This window comes from Culex pipiens, chromosome 2, assembly GCF_016801865.2.
Source record: "Culex pipiens pallens isolate TS chromosome 2, TS_CPP_V2, whole genome shotgun sequence".
Classification (NCBI taxonomy): Eukaryota; Metazoa; Arthropoda; class Insecta; order Diptera; family Culicidae; genus Culex; species Culex pipiens.
The window spans coordinates 216,973,517-216,989,256 of NC_068938.1; the positions used below are offsets into that span (position 1 = coordinate 216,973,517).

A 15,740-nucleotide genomic window follows, 5' to 3' on the forward strand; every position below is an offset into this window, starting at 1 on the left:
CTGTTGGTGGTGTTTGAAGGAACTCCCAAAACGGAGTCCTCCATTTCCACGTCCTCGTCTCCCTCAAGGGTTGAATCGAAATCGGATTCCTCATGGTCCGACTTGGTCGGATCCATGTTTGCGAAGAAACGCAATAAACTAAACGAAAATGAAAATTATGAAACTAAACGCAAAAGTAAAAAAGCAGAAAAGAAAAAAAAACTAACTGAGAAAAAAAAACTATGAGAAAAAAAAAAAAACTAAACGCTAACAAAAACTCGCCTTTCGCACTCACCGCCGAACTGGCCGCACTGGCTGCCACCCGCAGCGGGATGCGCGGGAAGCTCGTTTGCGCGCGCTTGTTGTTGTTGTTGTTGTTGTGCTGCCTGCTGCCAGCCACGTAAACAACGGGGGTTGTCTCCGACCTGGCCTGGCCGAAAACTGGTCCGCCGACCGCAGTCGACTCTCCGGGGCCGTTTCCACCGACCAACGACCGTCTCTCGCCTCAGCTGCCTCCGCAGCCGCTGCTGCTGACTCCTCCTGCTGCTGCTGCTCGGATACGGGAACTCGTTCCTTCTCCGCCGCTGCACCGCCGCCGTGTCCACGACGACCAGATTGTGGCCTCTCTGACCACCGGAACGGGCTTGTCCGCTCGCACACGCCTCGGAATCGCCGTGAAAAACGCGCCAAACACACCGCGAAAAAACACGACTACGCGCTGAGACTTCTGCCGGAGCAATGCTTCAGCAAACTTGTAGGTTATGATTAGGATTAGGATAAGGATATTTTTTTTATTTTTTAGGTGTTTAGGGAACTAAAAAAGTGATCTTTTCAGCCATAGTTCATCGTTGGGTAAAATCTGATTCCGTTTGTTATAGAGTTAAAAAAAAGTGTTTTTTAAAAATGTCGAAAAAACTGACAAAATCGCGAAAAAATATTTTTAAAAACCAAATTGAGTTTGCAATCGAAAAGCCCTTTACAATTTTTTGATAAAATGTACTGTTTTCAAGTTTAAGAAACTTACAGGCATAAATTTTTTATTGGTTTTGTTTATTTACATTTTAAAAATACTTCTTGAAAGAAACGTACATCTGAATTTGTTTAAGCTTAGAAAATTTCCTACAATTTTCTCTCTGAACCTTTGAAAATTGGTCAATTAAATTCTTGGATACAGCCTCGCGAAGAATTTAAACAGTTTTTTGAAGTGTCACCAAATTAGCCTGTAATTTTCAACTGACATATCTCAGAAATTAATGGTTCGATTAAAATTAAATAATTAAACATTAGTGAAATTTTATGGTCTTTAAAAAATCATAATTTTCAAACCAACTTTAACCGTTTGAAAAAGTCTAAAAATAGATTTTTTTTTCATTTCATATTTAAAACCAATTTTTTTTTTCGAAGAGGTAATTTTCTCCAAAAAAATGTGGAACGCTTCACGATTTTGCGTGTCATCCTTGCGCAGGGGCCATGCTAATCTTCTCTGTATCGTTCCAATTTTAGTATATGTCTTGCCGAAGCAAAGACAAGTTCGGAGGGTGCCCTCGTTGCTTATATAGTTCGTGGCTGACAAAACAGTTCTAGCGATACGTAAGCTACGTGGACAATCAAACCAATCTTATTGGATATTGTGTTTGCGTTGGGTGGTATCATCAGTTTTGATGCCCGGCATATCCTACTTGAATATTTATAAACAGTTCTTGACTTTTTTTTGATAAGGTCCTATAAACAAATGTAAACATTGAGTGTATCCCGCTTACTCCGATGGACTTTGACATAAGGTGTGAAAGGGATACACTCAATGTTTACATTTGTTTATAGGACCTTATCAAAAAAAAGTCAAGAGTTCAACCCTCGAATTGAGTTAGGCAAACAAAATACGTCCACGTCCCAAAAAAACAATGCAACAATGAGTACTTTCCAATATAATCAAAATTCCTTTTCTCCCGAAAGCCCACAATCCTATCGATGACAATCTCCGAAATGCAAATACGGAAACGCAAACACCGATTGAATAGCTCTCTCTATAGCTTAACCCGATCAATCCATCGAAATCTCCGACACGAACTCGACGGCAAAGTCAACCCGCCTGTACCCTTCGACCGATGAGTCATTCGAACCGTCCGAGGCGCGCGTGATTCGGTCAATTAAATATTCATCTTGGCACTTTTATACAGACAGAGTAGTAGTGTCTGACATAAGGTACGGTATAATTGTAGACTTGGTTCGGAATGTGTCTTTTCGAACAGCTGGAAGCTTTTCTCGCTCCACAGGAGATCCATCTAATTGAATTATCGTTTGAAAAATTCAAATCAACCGGGGAGTCGCCAGGAATGTTTTAATTTACTCCTGAAGCCCGCTCATGCATGATTCAATAGTCATCGTCGCCGACACGAAATGATAACAATTCAACAGAACAGTGTCAGCAGAATGTCTTCGTGTTGTACAGAACGTTGTACAAAACAGAACAGTAGCAAAGTAGTGTAATTACTGTGTACTTTGGTGATGTTTGCAGTTTCTTCCACACAGGTTCAACCCTTTTTTCTCCACTCGTGACGACGAAACATTCAACTTGACGAACGGATATGACTCTACTCTATGGTGGCACAAATATCGGAGAGTCTTGACTGCAGCGCAGCGTACGGTTGAAGATCCAGCATAGCTCCTCTACGCCACGACCATGCCTCGATACGTCTGAGCAACATTCTTCAAACGGAGCACACACTTCTTGCTGTTGCTGCGGTGCTGCGTGTGAGTTAACTCAACTCTTCCAACAACACCGACATCAAATGGGTAAGTCTGCATGTCTATGTGTGTTTGTTGTACACGAAAAGGCCAGGCCTTTTAAACGCTCGCTGTCGATGTGTGGTGTTGTGCCCTGTTTACGTTAAGGGACCGGCACTTATTGGAAGGAAGGAAGGAAGGTAGCAGAAAGGGTAGAGACAAGTAAGAGAGTTGGAGAAAATAAACGAGTCTAGTAAAAGTGACGCCAGCTCCGACGTGGTCCGGTATCGCGCGAGAGACTGGTTCAACATTTACCTAGTTTTTTGCTCTCTCTCTCTCTCGTTAGATGCCCTCCCTGGTTTGATGCGACCCCGGCGCGTGAATTGGTTCCGGGGCTTCCTTCCGATGTCCCGGGTGCGGCAAAGTGCAGGGGGTAAAATGGGATGTTAGGGTGATATGGTTGGGTGAAACAGGTTTTTTAAATAGGGTCTTATAAGAATTTAAAAACAAATAAAACCGTTGGTTCTTTGAAATACAACTAAATAGAGATTGATATGAAATTTTAGGAAATCGCTTTTTAAAAAATTCTTCCAATAATTGTTATTTTATGCAATTTCAGCAAATCAAGTTTTAATATTAGAAAATTTGAAAATTACTATTCACTGAGTAGTTCTGTAGAAAGTTGTTATTTTTAAATTAGTATTTTTTTAATTTGGATGCAACTTTGTCCATACATTCCCATCATTAGTTTATACTTACAAGTCTCCATACAATTTTGCGGGCTGGTCATAAAAAATGGGTACGTAAATATATGAAAATCTGTATTTTGAGATGGAATTTTCTGCTAGTTTGGTGCAGATTAAAATTAGGACTATTTTAAAAAAAAAGCAAAATAAAAATTAAAAGAGTTTAAAAAAATAAAATTGTTAAAAATTCACAATTTTGCTTGAAATTTGTTAAAACTAGTTTTGTTTATAAAATTATCGATTAATATTGCATTTTAAATTGAATTCGATGCACGAATCAAAAGTTTTCACATTTTATATGAAATTTTTTCTACTGAAAATAATAATAAATTTGAAGATTTTTTGAATTATATTTCAACACATAATATTTATTATTCACAAACTTATTCTACCTTCCCCTAATAGAAAATTGTCCAACGAATCCGAAAATGCAGTCCGTTTTCAGATTCGACAGCATGTTCATTTAGAAAATCATGAAACTAAGAAGATATTAAAATAATGCTAATTATAAACATTTTTTTAATTATACTTAACTAACTATGTATTTCTTTTTCAAATTTTATTCACTGAGAGTTGGATTCCAAAAATATATTTTTTTATGTTTTATAAGACTCGAAAAGACATCTTTTGAGTCAGAGTGCATGATGCTTCCAGAGATATGAATTTTTGAAAAAAATGTGACCATGAAAAAAAAGTTCTTTGCAGAATTTTGAATAAAGTACACCGTTTGGGAGTTAAAGAGTTGAAAATTTAACGTTTTTTCGCATAAAAATTTAAAAATTTGGTTTGACTTATGAAACGAGAAAAATTAAACATTTTCAAAAGTTATGATTGATTTAGAATTTATTTTAATTTACTTTTTAATGAATAAATTTTCATAATCAAATATATCTTTAAAAAGAAAAAAAAACTGAAAATTTCACAAAAGTTTCATTTTTTCGAGCCAATAGTTTACGAGATATCTCTGGTTGAAAACAGACTAATTAGGTAATACTAACAAAAAGTAATTTTCATCGTCTCAGAGAGGAAATTTTGTAAACTGAAAGTGACTTTAACTCTAAAACGGTGCATTTTTATCCAAAATCGGTTAAATACTTTTGGATTGCAATATTTTTTTTATTTTATTTTATTTATTTATTTTTTTTTAGCTTTTAAAAGTAATTATTTTTTTTTATTTTACCTTTTTTTTCAAAAAAAAATGTTTTCGTCAAAAATTCATATTTCTGAAACTTGTCTGGAGTAAGATTATGCACCATCATGCAATATGGTTTAAAAAATGTATTTTTGAGTCCCATAAAACACATCGAAAAATATCAAAAAAATAAAAAAAAAACGTATTTTGGGAAACCAACTTTATCTGAAGTGATGTTTTCCAAGGCTTCGGATAATCGAGTCTACAATAATAATATAATCTACAACTTTGCCGAAGACAACTAATCGATCAGAAAATCCCATCTCAAGATAAAATTTCATATATTTCAGAGACTTATTATGGGAAAACTAAAGATATAGTAAAAAGTAAAGGTTTTCCTAGGATAGTTGATTAAAATGATCTCCTAAACAAGAGAAAAAAAAAATCATGTGAAAAAAAACTGGACGAGGGTATTGATCCTTGCTCTGTAACTTGGATTTGGCCCGCACTTTTCTCTCTTGACAACAAATTTTCCAAAAACTAGGCAACCAGCAGTTGTTCATTTACATTTCCAGTCGCAGTTTCCACCAAACTGGACATTCGCACTTTAAAATTGCGATTGACAGGTGAGCAACATCGGCTCGCTTTGATTATTTTTTGAGAAAATTAAAATTTCCCAAGGCAGTTTGACAAGTCGCAATAGTGCGATCGATAGCAATAATTTAGTGCGAAGTCCAAGTTAGTGAAAATTGCTCAATATCAAATGATTAATTGATTGTGTTGTTTCAACGGCTTTTTTCATCCAAATCTCTCTTTGGTGTATTTTTAAATGGTCCAAACCTTTTTTTTTCTTTGCTTTTTGAAACACCCAAAAAATGCCAATCTGGCCTATATGATCTTTTCAAAAGAAACTCCAGAAATGTTCTATAATTTTCACATAAGTTTAACAGAGTTGCCAGATCTCCAAACCTAATGATTTACTAAAAATGATTTCTCAAATAACGATGCAAAAAATCAAAAAAAAAAAAAATAACGATGCACAAAAAGCGAATCAAGTTTTCATCAAGACTGATAATATTGACAAGTTCCATACAGTTTATTCAAGTGCTCATGACTTATGACAGTGCTGCCAGATTTTCAATAACCATTAATATAATGTTTTTAAAATATTTTTTATTCAAATTTCTGCAATCGACTTTAAAAAGTCAAGGTTGCTCAATCCAAATTGAAGAGTTGACCTTTAAATATTAAAAATGACATAATATTTGATAAGAAAACACAGAAAACCAGAATCACAAAAAAATGTGGAACGCTTCACGATTTTGCGTGTCATCCTTGCGCAGGGGCCATGCTAATCTTCTCTGTATCGTTCCAATTTTAGTATATGTCCAGCCGAAGCTAGGACGAGTACTGAGGGCTTGAAATTTGCTTATATAGTTAGCGCACTTCAAAACAGTTCTAGCGATGTTTAAAATTTGCTGTGAAGTACAAAACACAGGTAAATGTCAGGTAAACCACCTGAATATTTAAACAGATGTCTTATTAGATCATTCTCAAACCGGTTTGCAACGTCGATTACATGCCAATTGGAATTTTAATCATACAACTTTTTATTTTTCCAGAACTCTGAACCACCCCAAATGCTGCAATGTCAACCGGAGCGCTCGTCACCCTGTCTACCAGAACCTTAACTGGTCCGCAACATTCGCCAGCAGTGTCTGCCACCGGGGTTGCATCATTAATATTTTATCACATAAACATACACACAGCCAGGCCGGGCAGAATGTGGGCTCGACGACATCGACACCCAAGAACAACAACAACAACCACAGACAGAGGGATTCAGAACCCATTAGGGCAAGGGGCCCGGAAAAAAAGCTACATAACCTCCTCCCGCCCTTAAATTGCAGTGTTGTCCTCCCACGAGTTTAAGGAAATGAGCCTCCTTCCTCGCCAGTGATGATGATCATGCTGATGAGCAGAAGCAGGCATCTTATCTCGCGAGATTCTCATTGCCAGACGACGACGACTTGCCAGAAGAAAAATTGAAACAAATTGTGTGGGATTAAATGATTTGGGCCGTTTTTGAGGGGAGTTGCGATGGTGGGGAGGGGGCAGTCCCATTACTGACGCCTCGTTTTTACTCCAGACAACGAGGGGAAGGGGAGTAAAACCGCTTACGGTTATTTAGGAGTTGTTGAAGCACTGCGAGTCGTAATGGGTATAATTGAAAATGCCAGACAAATTTGATTTGCGATGCATTTTATTGCGGAGCAGACGCGTCGACTGAGTTTAATCTGAATATTCTGAGAGTCGCATTTAGTCAGAAACGGCAGCTCTGATTCAATTAGCGAAATCTTGTTTAAAACTCAAACGCAGGTACATAACCTAACCTCGAACTGACGGGTAATCGATTACTAAACGTTTACCTGGTCCCCATTGCTGTGAACCTTACAAATGTTCTCACTTTTTCGCGTTTCTTTCGCTCACTTCGCACTCCGCTATCGCTAGAACCGTTTTACGATTCACGAACTATATAAGCAACGAGGGCACCCTCCGAACTTGTCTTTGCTTCGGCAAGACATATACTAAAATTGGAACGATACAGAGAAGATTAGCATGGCCCCTGCGCAAGGATGACACGCAAAATCGTGAAGCGTTCCACATTTTTTTTGTTTTTTTTTGGTGGCGGATGAGTAACCAACATTCCGAAAATCGGATTTTCTTAAATCACTTTGAACTTGAACCAGAATGTTTTACAAATGGTTCACCGGTGCTCCCTCGCTAAGGGAACAGGTGTTCCTTTCCACAGAAATAATGTGCGACATTGACCGAATGCGACCGCTCGCGAAGAGATTTTATTTTCACACACGTTTTTGGACTCAATAACGTTATGGGGGAAAGATTCATTCATCTGTGGCAGCGAGACTTCTTTTGACCACGTTAAAAAAGTTTAGGGTTGAAATGTTGAAAAAAAAAATATTTTTGATTCTCATTTGGATAAAAACTCTACATAACATTTCTTACTGTACAGAACTTTTGCACAATAGAATCTGCCCTTGTGAGCCCAAGGCTTACAAACAGAGCAACATTTGGTCCTTCGAACCGGATATGAACCAGCGACGTATGGATAGCTATCCATAGGTCGCTGGATCATATCCGGTTCGAAGGACCATCCCTTTTTTGTGTTGTTTACTTTTATTTCTTTAACCTGAATCCGTTTATTATTTTTTTTTTCATTCTTTAATTTTGTTGTATTTTTATTTGCATTGCTCTTTTGTAGTTTTTGTTAATCCAATTATTTTCTTTTGCAATTAGAATAAGTCAAACCACCAAACCATTAATTTTGTCTTTTATTTCATACAATGTTTTTTTTATAGTTTTTTTTTACATAATTAGATTAAAATTGTTTCTAAAAACACAGAAAATATCAATTCCCGTAATCGTGAATTGTGTTCATGAGTATGGTGCATTTACACTATGAACGTGAATATATTCCTTCGTGGTTCGTGGTTCATGAACATAATTCACGATTACGGGAATGTATATTTCTCGTGAAGGTCAATTGAGCAATTCTGTAAAATCAGCAAATCGATTTTTTTCATTTGTATGAAACTTTTTCCATCGATTCCTCATGCCGAAATAAGCAATTTTGCATCATTTGCATACGAGTTTGGGGCTATAATTATAAAAGTACTATTAAAACATTCGAAAATCTTTATCTCGAGGAGGAATTTTCTGGTCGATTAAGTGCCTTCGGTAAAGTTGTAAACATTTTTTTTAAATAAATTTAAATCGCAAAAACTCGATTATGACAAGAGATTTTTATAATTTTTTTTATATGTTTTAGTTGGCATAAGGCCGATGCAAATATTTAAAAAAGTTTTTGTCCCTCGGCCCTGGCCGAGGACAAGGGGGGGGGGGGCAAAAAATAAAAAAAATATAAAAATTTAAATAACAAGCCATAGTCTTCACATTTAAATGAAAAAAGTGTTTTAAAATGCATTTTACACAAGTTCAGTTGTTTTGCAATCATTAGTTTTCAAAAAATCTAAGATCTGACAAAAACAAAAATTGTATCGAAAAAAAAGATTTTGCATCGAAAATTTGTCAAAAAATCTTAAGATTTTTTAATAAACCCAAACATGCTGAAAAGGATTTTAAACGCAGGAGAATGTATTTTAATTTGATTTCAGCTGGTTGCACTTGAATTTTCATTGAAATTTTGAAGTTTATTGTAAAAATATTGTTTTTGCCCCCTGATTTTTCGGGCCAATTTTGATGGGGGGGGGGGGGGGTGACAAAAACTTTTAAAAATATTTGTACCAGCCTAAAGTGCCAACTTTTGAACTATAAGATGTAACGGACTTTTTGTTTTTGGACAAATTTATGATTAAAAAAAATAACTTCGGGAGGTATCGAAAATGTACACAAAATAATTCAAAAATTTATTTTAAGATGGAAAATTGAATTTTCAGTTAAAGCAATTTTTATGTTTAACATATTCAACACAATTGGCTCCTTTGGTTTTTTTAAATAGTGTATCCTTATTCCGACCTTTGGTTGATATAGTATGAGATATGCCTTGCAAAGAATCAAAATTTACCAAATGAGTTTTTATAAGTTCTAGTGAATTGACCTTCAATTTTCAATTTTCAATGTTAACAAATTTGATTTGTGTGAAATTTTTGCAACTCTTTGAAGTATAAATATTTTTAGATTTATTAAATCACGATTTACATAAAATTTTCAATTTGGCCAAATAATATGACTAAAACCCTTTTAGAGTATTGCTGTCAAATTAAAGTTGTGTCAATTTTCAACACGATTTACAAACACATAAAAAGCTTTATTTGTATCTAGCCAAACTCTAGGATTAAAAGCTATTAGAAAAAATAAAGTAATTAAAATAAAAATTCCTGATCATATTACAATTTATGTTTAAGACCATATTCTTAATATGTTTCAATTAAAACGGGTATTTCGGTTTTCAAAATTTTTCGATTACAGCTTAGACTCGATTATCTGAATCCTAGCAAACATTACGGATAGTCCAAGTTGGCGGCCAAAATGGCAATGATGAAATATTGAAAAAATGCATTTGGTAATATAACAGCAATTAACAACTCAAATTTGACTAATATGGGGTTGCTGAACTCGAATTTGATATTAAATGTAAAACAATGTAAAAAAACAAACATTTTTTCTATCATGATTCGATTATACGAAGATCCTTACAAACTTTCGGATCATCGAAACCTCGGATAATCGAGTCTGGACTCTTTTTAAAGGAACCTCTGAACAGACTTTTGTATAGATTATTTATTTTTTATGTGAAGTTTGTATAAGTGCTCTTAATTTTGTACTACATAATTGATTACAATTTGTTTTATATTTATCTGAAGAAGGATATTTAAGAATTTTAGATAAGCGGTTGAATTAAGTTTTAAAAATGGAAAAAAATAATATTGAAGACCCTCTCAATATAAATTGTTCCGAAGGTGAGGAATTCAAGAAATTCACGGCACCGTGACATGGAAACTGTTTTAAGCATTGCGTAAAAAGCAAACACACACACAAACCCAGTCCAGTCCAGAGGGAGAGAGTATAATAAAAAAAGATTACACTTTTTCTGCATTTTATGGATTCAGGCCAAGTTCTTCAAAGCACTACGCGCGAGCGTGTAAGGTAGCATAACGTAACTTTAACAGAAGCCCAAGAATAACTTCATTTTTCCAGCTCTCTGAATGTCTCTCTCTTCCCTAGGGTGGCCCTCCACAGCAACTTGCGGCCACCGTGAAGTAATAAAAATTATACCCACTGAAATACGACCCTGCTAGGGGCACACCTGTTTTCCCCTTCGAAGGAAGAACTGAAAATAAAAATAAAACAACTCGGTGCAACTCCCTGAACCGTGCCCATCGGACCCGCTGGAAATCCACTTGTCCGGTGGTTTTGCCTTCTGGCCAAGCCACAGCTGCATTCAATTCTCTCGGTGGGCTTAGCCCACAGGGAATGTGAACGTGGAATCGTGTTGATCGAAGGAGGCGGGACGGAATGAAAACCCTCTGAAACGGTCGTAAAAAACGTAACAAGAATGTTCTGCATTGGAGTGAGTTCGGAATGTAGGTCATTTCACTTTAATTTTGAAAAATTGACGATACTTTAATTTGTTATCAAAAGTTTGCAAATTGTGTGTGATCCCTTGCTCTTTCAATCCACTTATCAAGGCACTTAACTAACTAAACTGTAATTTCCTTCGAGGTTCACTATCAGGATTCACTTATTCTGTGCTGCTGATAGTATCATATCATAAACATAATTTCCACCTGGGTTGGGCTCTAATGGACACCCTGCCACTGCTAGTGATGCTACTGCCGGAGACCGCAACAATTTTCTCTGTCCCTGTGATAGGACAAAGTTACTCCAACCCTAAATGCTTGAAGGTAAAATCTCTCAAAAAGTATGTGTTCCCGAGCAGACGGGAATAACTTGGGAATAACATTTTTTAATATTTAAAAATACTGGGCCAATAACATTTTATGTTATTTATAACAAGATTTGTTATTCGTCGTCATGAGTTTTTTGTTATTAGATTGTTAATGTAATAACAGACTAATAATATTTTTGTTATTTTTCGAACAAATTTTTGTTATTTTAACAACCAATCCGATCATCCCAATAACAGTTGGAGGTATTCTTCCATAACAAAAAATGTTATTCCAAAGTTTTTTTGGATTTGAACCAATATCAGACCAATAACAAATGTTGTTATGATAACATAAACTGTTATTTAACCCTTATGCAAAAATGGATTTTTCAAGAAGATTCCATAACAATTTCTATTATTTTAACAATATTTGTTATTGAAATGGCATAAATTTTGTATTACCGTCTGCCCGGGTTAGAATGACAAGGGTTAATTCCAAAATCCCAGAACACCAACTTCAAAGGTTCAAAACCGAAAACTTTAAGGGGGGTATCGCATATCGCACACACAAAGTTGTGGAAGCCAACCAGCCGCACCGCTGGTTAAGTGCGGGTACCTGTTCCCAATGCTAATTGATGCTCACTACTGGTGGAAGAAGAGAACGTTGGAGGTTTTTTTTTTCGGGGGGTGCCATCAAGTCGAGTCGACGAGTCGTGGTGGGTTTCACCTTTTAAGGCATGACCGCAACCAGCAGCAGCAGCAAAACTAGCGGTTTATGTGCACGACCTAACATGGAGCAGGAGGCGGAGGTCGTACTGGGACTACGGTTATTGGATAATAATTAGAGGTGAGGGTGGTTCCAGCCGGTAATTGCTGGTGGTGGTTAGGAGTGTGTGGTTTGCACCTTTTTTGTGGGATAGTGCTAACAAGATACTATCTTGGTAAATTTTACGCAGAAATTGAAGTTTCGTTGTTTGAAAATTCGTGCGCAAACTCAACCCAACCCATTTCAACGAATCGTCTTTGCGGTAAACTTTACGCAGTAGGCCTGGACATTCGGCAGAAGTCAGCTGTAATCAGAACCACTAAGAGGTCAACAATCTTCGCAAGAATGTTGCGTTATTTATGGATGATGTTTATAACTAGTTAATGCCGAGCTAGATAAATACGTCGAGTGCTGAAAAAATCGAGCTATGCAACGTGTGAGTTGTTAGTTTGTTTGAATAAAAGCAATGAAAATACTTTTAAAGCATGTATCAATTACAAAACAAGCTGTGAATTAAAATAAATAAAACCAGCTCAACATAAACAATTCCACTTCCAACATAATTATGGTATGGTAATCAGCCAGAAAGGCAGCCCAAGAGGGTGCTCAAGTTGCACAGCTATCGACATAAACAAACAAAAGTCGAAACCAGCTGGAAAGTGTCACAAACGCTCAATTTCACCCGCAATTTAAGTGACGGAAAAGAGAGTGAAGAAAAAAAGAGAGCATACTTTTATGCTGCATGAAAGAAGGCAGCATAAGAGGTTGCACTTTTTCTCGTGTTTGACTTCTTTGATACAAAACTCACACACACACAGAGTCTTGAGGCACACAATACACAGTGACGAGAAACGAGATTGGTTCGTTTTATATTCGTTCCATGTGCATCACGAGCCGGAGCGATGCAACTGTGTGGTGTGCATCTCTCTAAATTGCATCCAGCCATCGGAAGTAGGTCATCGTGCGAGCATTTTTGCTTTATTTTTCTTGTTGCAGTTGCATGATGTTCTCTTGCCAGTCGTCGTCATCATTCGAGTCGGGCGTATACAACTTTTTGTTTTTATTTGCACCCGCGGGAAATCTTCTTTACGTTTTTCCGTTTGTACAAAGAAAAAGAAATAGAAACACCTTTTGAGAAAGAAAAACGTAAACAACCATTACGACGAGCCCGTGTCTAGTTGTAGTGGCACTTGGGGAAAAGTTTCTGTTTACTTTTCATTCCGACTTGAAGCATCGAGGTTTGTGGAAACTGAGCTGGGAGCGACCGGAAAAGGCAACTTTCTCTCTCTGTTAGAGTTTAAGTACAATTGGGGCAAGTTAAAGTGAATTTGGTTCTTGTTTTTAAAGTACTACTATTTGATAGATAATGAACATTTTCAACATTCAACAAATATTCCAAAAACGATGCTATTATAACCTCTTTGTTATCTCAGGATGGTTTTCAAAAGTTTGCAAGAACTAGTTAAGAAAAAAAAATGGTTTGAAAACGGGTTTCAAACCAAAACGCTAACTTCCATTAATCTTGAGAATTATCACCTTTATGGTTTAATTTTTTCCAAACTTAAAATAAATTCAACTTCTTTTAGTTTTAGAGAATTGTGTTGAATTTTACTGGAGAGCAAGAAAAGACTATCAGGACATTTCAAAAGTAATTTCTATTTTACGTCATCAATTATTTAAAATTCGAAGATAAATTAATTGTAGAAGAGCGATTTTTGCAAGAACTAACAATTAATATAAGGGGTTATTCAAAAACTACGTCAAGAGAATTTCGGGATTTCAGAAGCCTCCCCCCCCCTGTCACGCATTTTTCCTATACCTTTAACATGGACTTCACAAACTTTAGTCCCCCCCCCCCTTCACCTATTAATGGACGTAATTTTTGAACGAACCCTAAATATTTTTTTGTATTTATTAAACCGGCCAAAATTTTGAGAGAACTACCCACAGAAATCTGCATACAATTTTGACCACTGTCTATACAAGTGTTATAAAATATTCAATAATCGGAACTATGAAATTGTTAATGATTGATTTTAAATCTTTGACAAACTAAAAGGCATTGATGAAAAGAAAGAAATGTGACAGTTAAATAAAACTTTTTTTTTCCAATTTTTCAAATGGAAGAGGAATTACGCAAAATAATCAGTTTGTTTTCAATTAAGTGTCATTTATTCGTTTATAACACAAGATGGTGAAAATTCATTATTATTTTAGTTAAGTTTTCAGATGAAAAATAAATATAAAAGTGACTTTTTGAAATCTATAAAAATATTTTTTTTCGAAAATATCAGAACATTTCCTTTATTTCTTAAATAATAATAGTGACAAATTTTAGAAATTAGTCTTTAACAAAGATTTTACGTAAAATCATAGAAAATTTGCACCTTATTAAAAATGTAAGTTGAAATTGTAAAACTGATTTAAGAGGAATAAAAATATCAAGAAAAATTAACATGGTAATATTACATCTGGGAAGTCGTCAGCGATGGAAGAATCATCATCAAAAGAAAATCTTTGAACGTTCATCAAGAGAAAAAAATCGAAGGGAACATGGCTCTCCTCTCTCGCGCACGAATAATCGGTAAAAGGAATCTAGGAAAATCATCATCTTGATTATTCGGCGGAACATCTTTTTCACTACTACACTTGCAAGTGTAACGTCACACGTCGAAAAATGACCTGTCACTATTTGTAGATGGACAATGTGTGTAAACAAAGCGAAATAAATAGTTTTAAGTGGTGCTGACAAGGAAATTCACAAAAAATCATCAACAGAATGATTTTCTTAGCGAAATTCGGGAGCGATTTTCTTTTGCTTGATTTGCCTCCTCTCTCTTTCGCGGGTGAAGAAAGCTCGCAAGCGAAATTGATTTTTTTGCGATTATTCCATCCCTGGAAGGGGTACATCTTTGATGTCAGGAAAAATGTGTAATATAACCTCTGAAAATGTGTAATTTTACCACCTTTCTGGTGTAATGTCGCTTTTTCAGTCTAAATTGAGGCAAAATTACATCATAAAAGAGGTTAAATTCAACCTTCCAAAATTACACTTTCCAAATTTTTAACAATTTTTTACTGTGTACACAGTAAACAAAAAAAAATCATGGTTATTATACATCTTTTATGTCATAAAAAATATGCAATTTTATCACATTTATGGTGTAACTTTACTTTTTCAGTCTAAATTGAGGTAAAATTATATCATAAGAGAAGTTATATTCAACCTTCCAAATTTATCAATTTTTGGCTGTGATACATAACAGAAAAAATCACATTTTCAAACAAAGCTTTCCCCTTTTATTAATTAAGAATAATAAGAATGATACACAGTAAAAAAAATCATGGTAATTTTACCTCTGAAAATGTGTAATTTTACCGCTTTTCTAATATAATGTCACTTTTTCAGTATAAATTGAGGTAAAATTACATAATTAAATAGGTAATATTCAACCTTCAAAAATTACACCTTCCAATTTTAAACATTTTATTACTGTGCATTCTTAAATAGAAAAAAAAATCACATGACCGATTCTTCGGCTCCTTTTAAAAAAAAATCCATGTTTTTTTCAGCGTTTTGGCTGTAGTGGCAAAATAAAAGAAGAAACCCCCCAATGTTAGTACATATTTGGAAAGATAATTGATTTTCCTACAAAGAAATATCATGCAGAATGAACCATCTAGTACCTGTGCTTCCCCTGAAATAAAAATGTAGCGTGACGGGACAACATCGTAAAACTGGACTTTTAAAAGGCACACTACAAAAATCGCTACAGTTTTGCCAGTTTGATGTTTAAAAATTTTTGCTCTTCTACACATTATCACAAATTAAAAAACGAATCTTTTGCTCCTTGAACTGAACGAATTGGTTGAAATTTGAGTTTTTGCCAGCCATTTCTTTTCGTGACGGGACAACGAAAGGAGCAGATTTATGAAAAAACTCCTCTCCCGTTCAATGGCTTG

At 35.4% G+C, this 15,740-nt stretch overlaps 2 protein-coding genes and 3 non-coding genes across 15 annotated transcripts in view; 1 reads left to right on the forward strand and 4 right to left on the reverse strand.

Moving 5' to 3' along the window:
• The window catches only part of LOC120427505 (protein 4.1 homolog), a 69,460-nt gene that overhangs the window by 46,955 nt on the left and 6,765 nt on the right, over positions 1 to 15,740 (reverse strand). The window lies entirely within an intron of this gene.
• LOC120427514 (U6 spliceosomal RNA) lies at positions 1,400 to 1,506 on the reverse strand. Its single transcript, XR_005606897.1, has one exon. It is a non-coding gene; the product is annotated as a U6 spliceosomal RNA (small nuclear RNA).
• The window catches only part of LOC120427503 (trypsin-1-like), a 128,586-nt gene continuing 114,878 nt past the window's right edge, over positions 2,033 to 15,740 (reverse strand). The window contains exon 4 of the mRNA XM_052708056.1: positions 2,033 to 2,042. The gene's annotated coding sequence lies outside the window, so the exon portion shown is untranslated. The remainder of the gene's footprint in view (positions 2,043 to 15,740) is intronic.
• Positions 5,880 to 5,986, reverse strand: LOC120427516 (U6 spliceosomal RNA). The gene has a single exon (XR_005606899.1). It is a non-coding gene; the product is annotated as a U6 spliceosomal RNA (small nuclear RNA).
• Positions 7,146 to 7,252, forward strand: LOC120427515 (U6 spliceosomal RNA). The gene has a single exon (XR_005606898.1). It is a non-coding gene; the product is annotated as a U6 spliceosomal RNA (small nuclear RNA).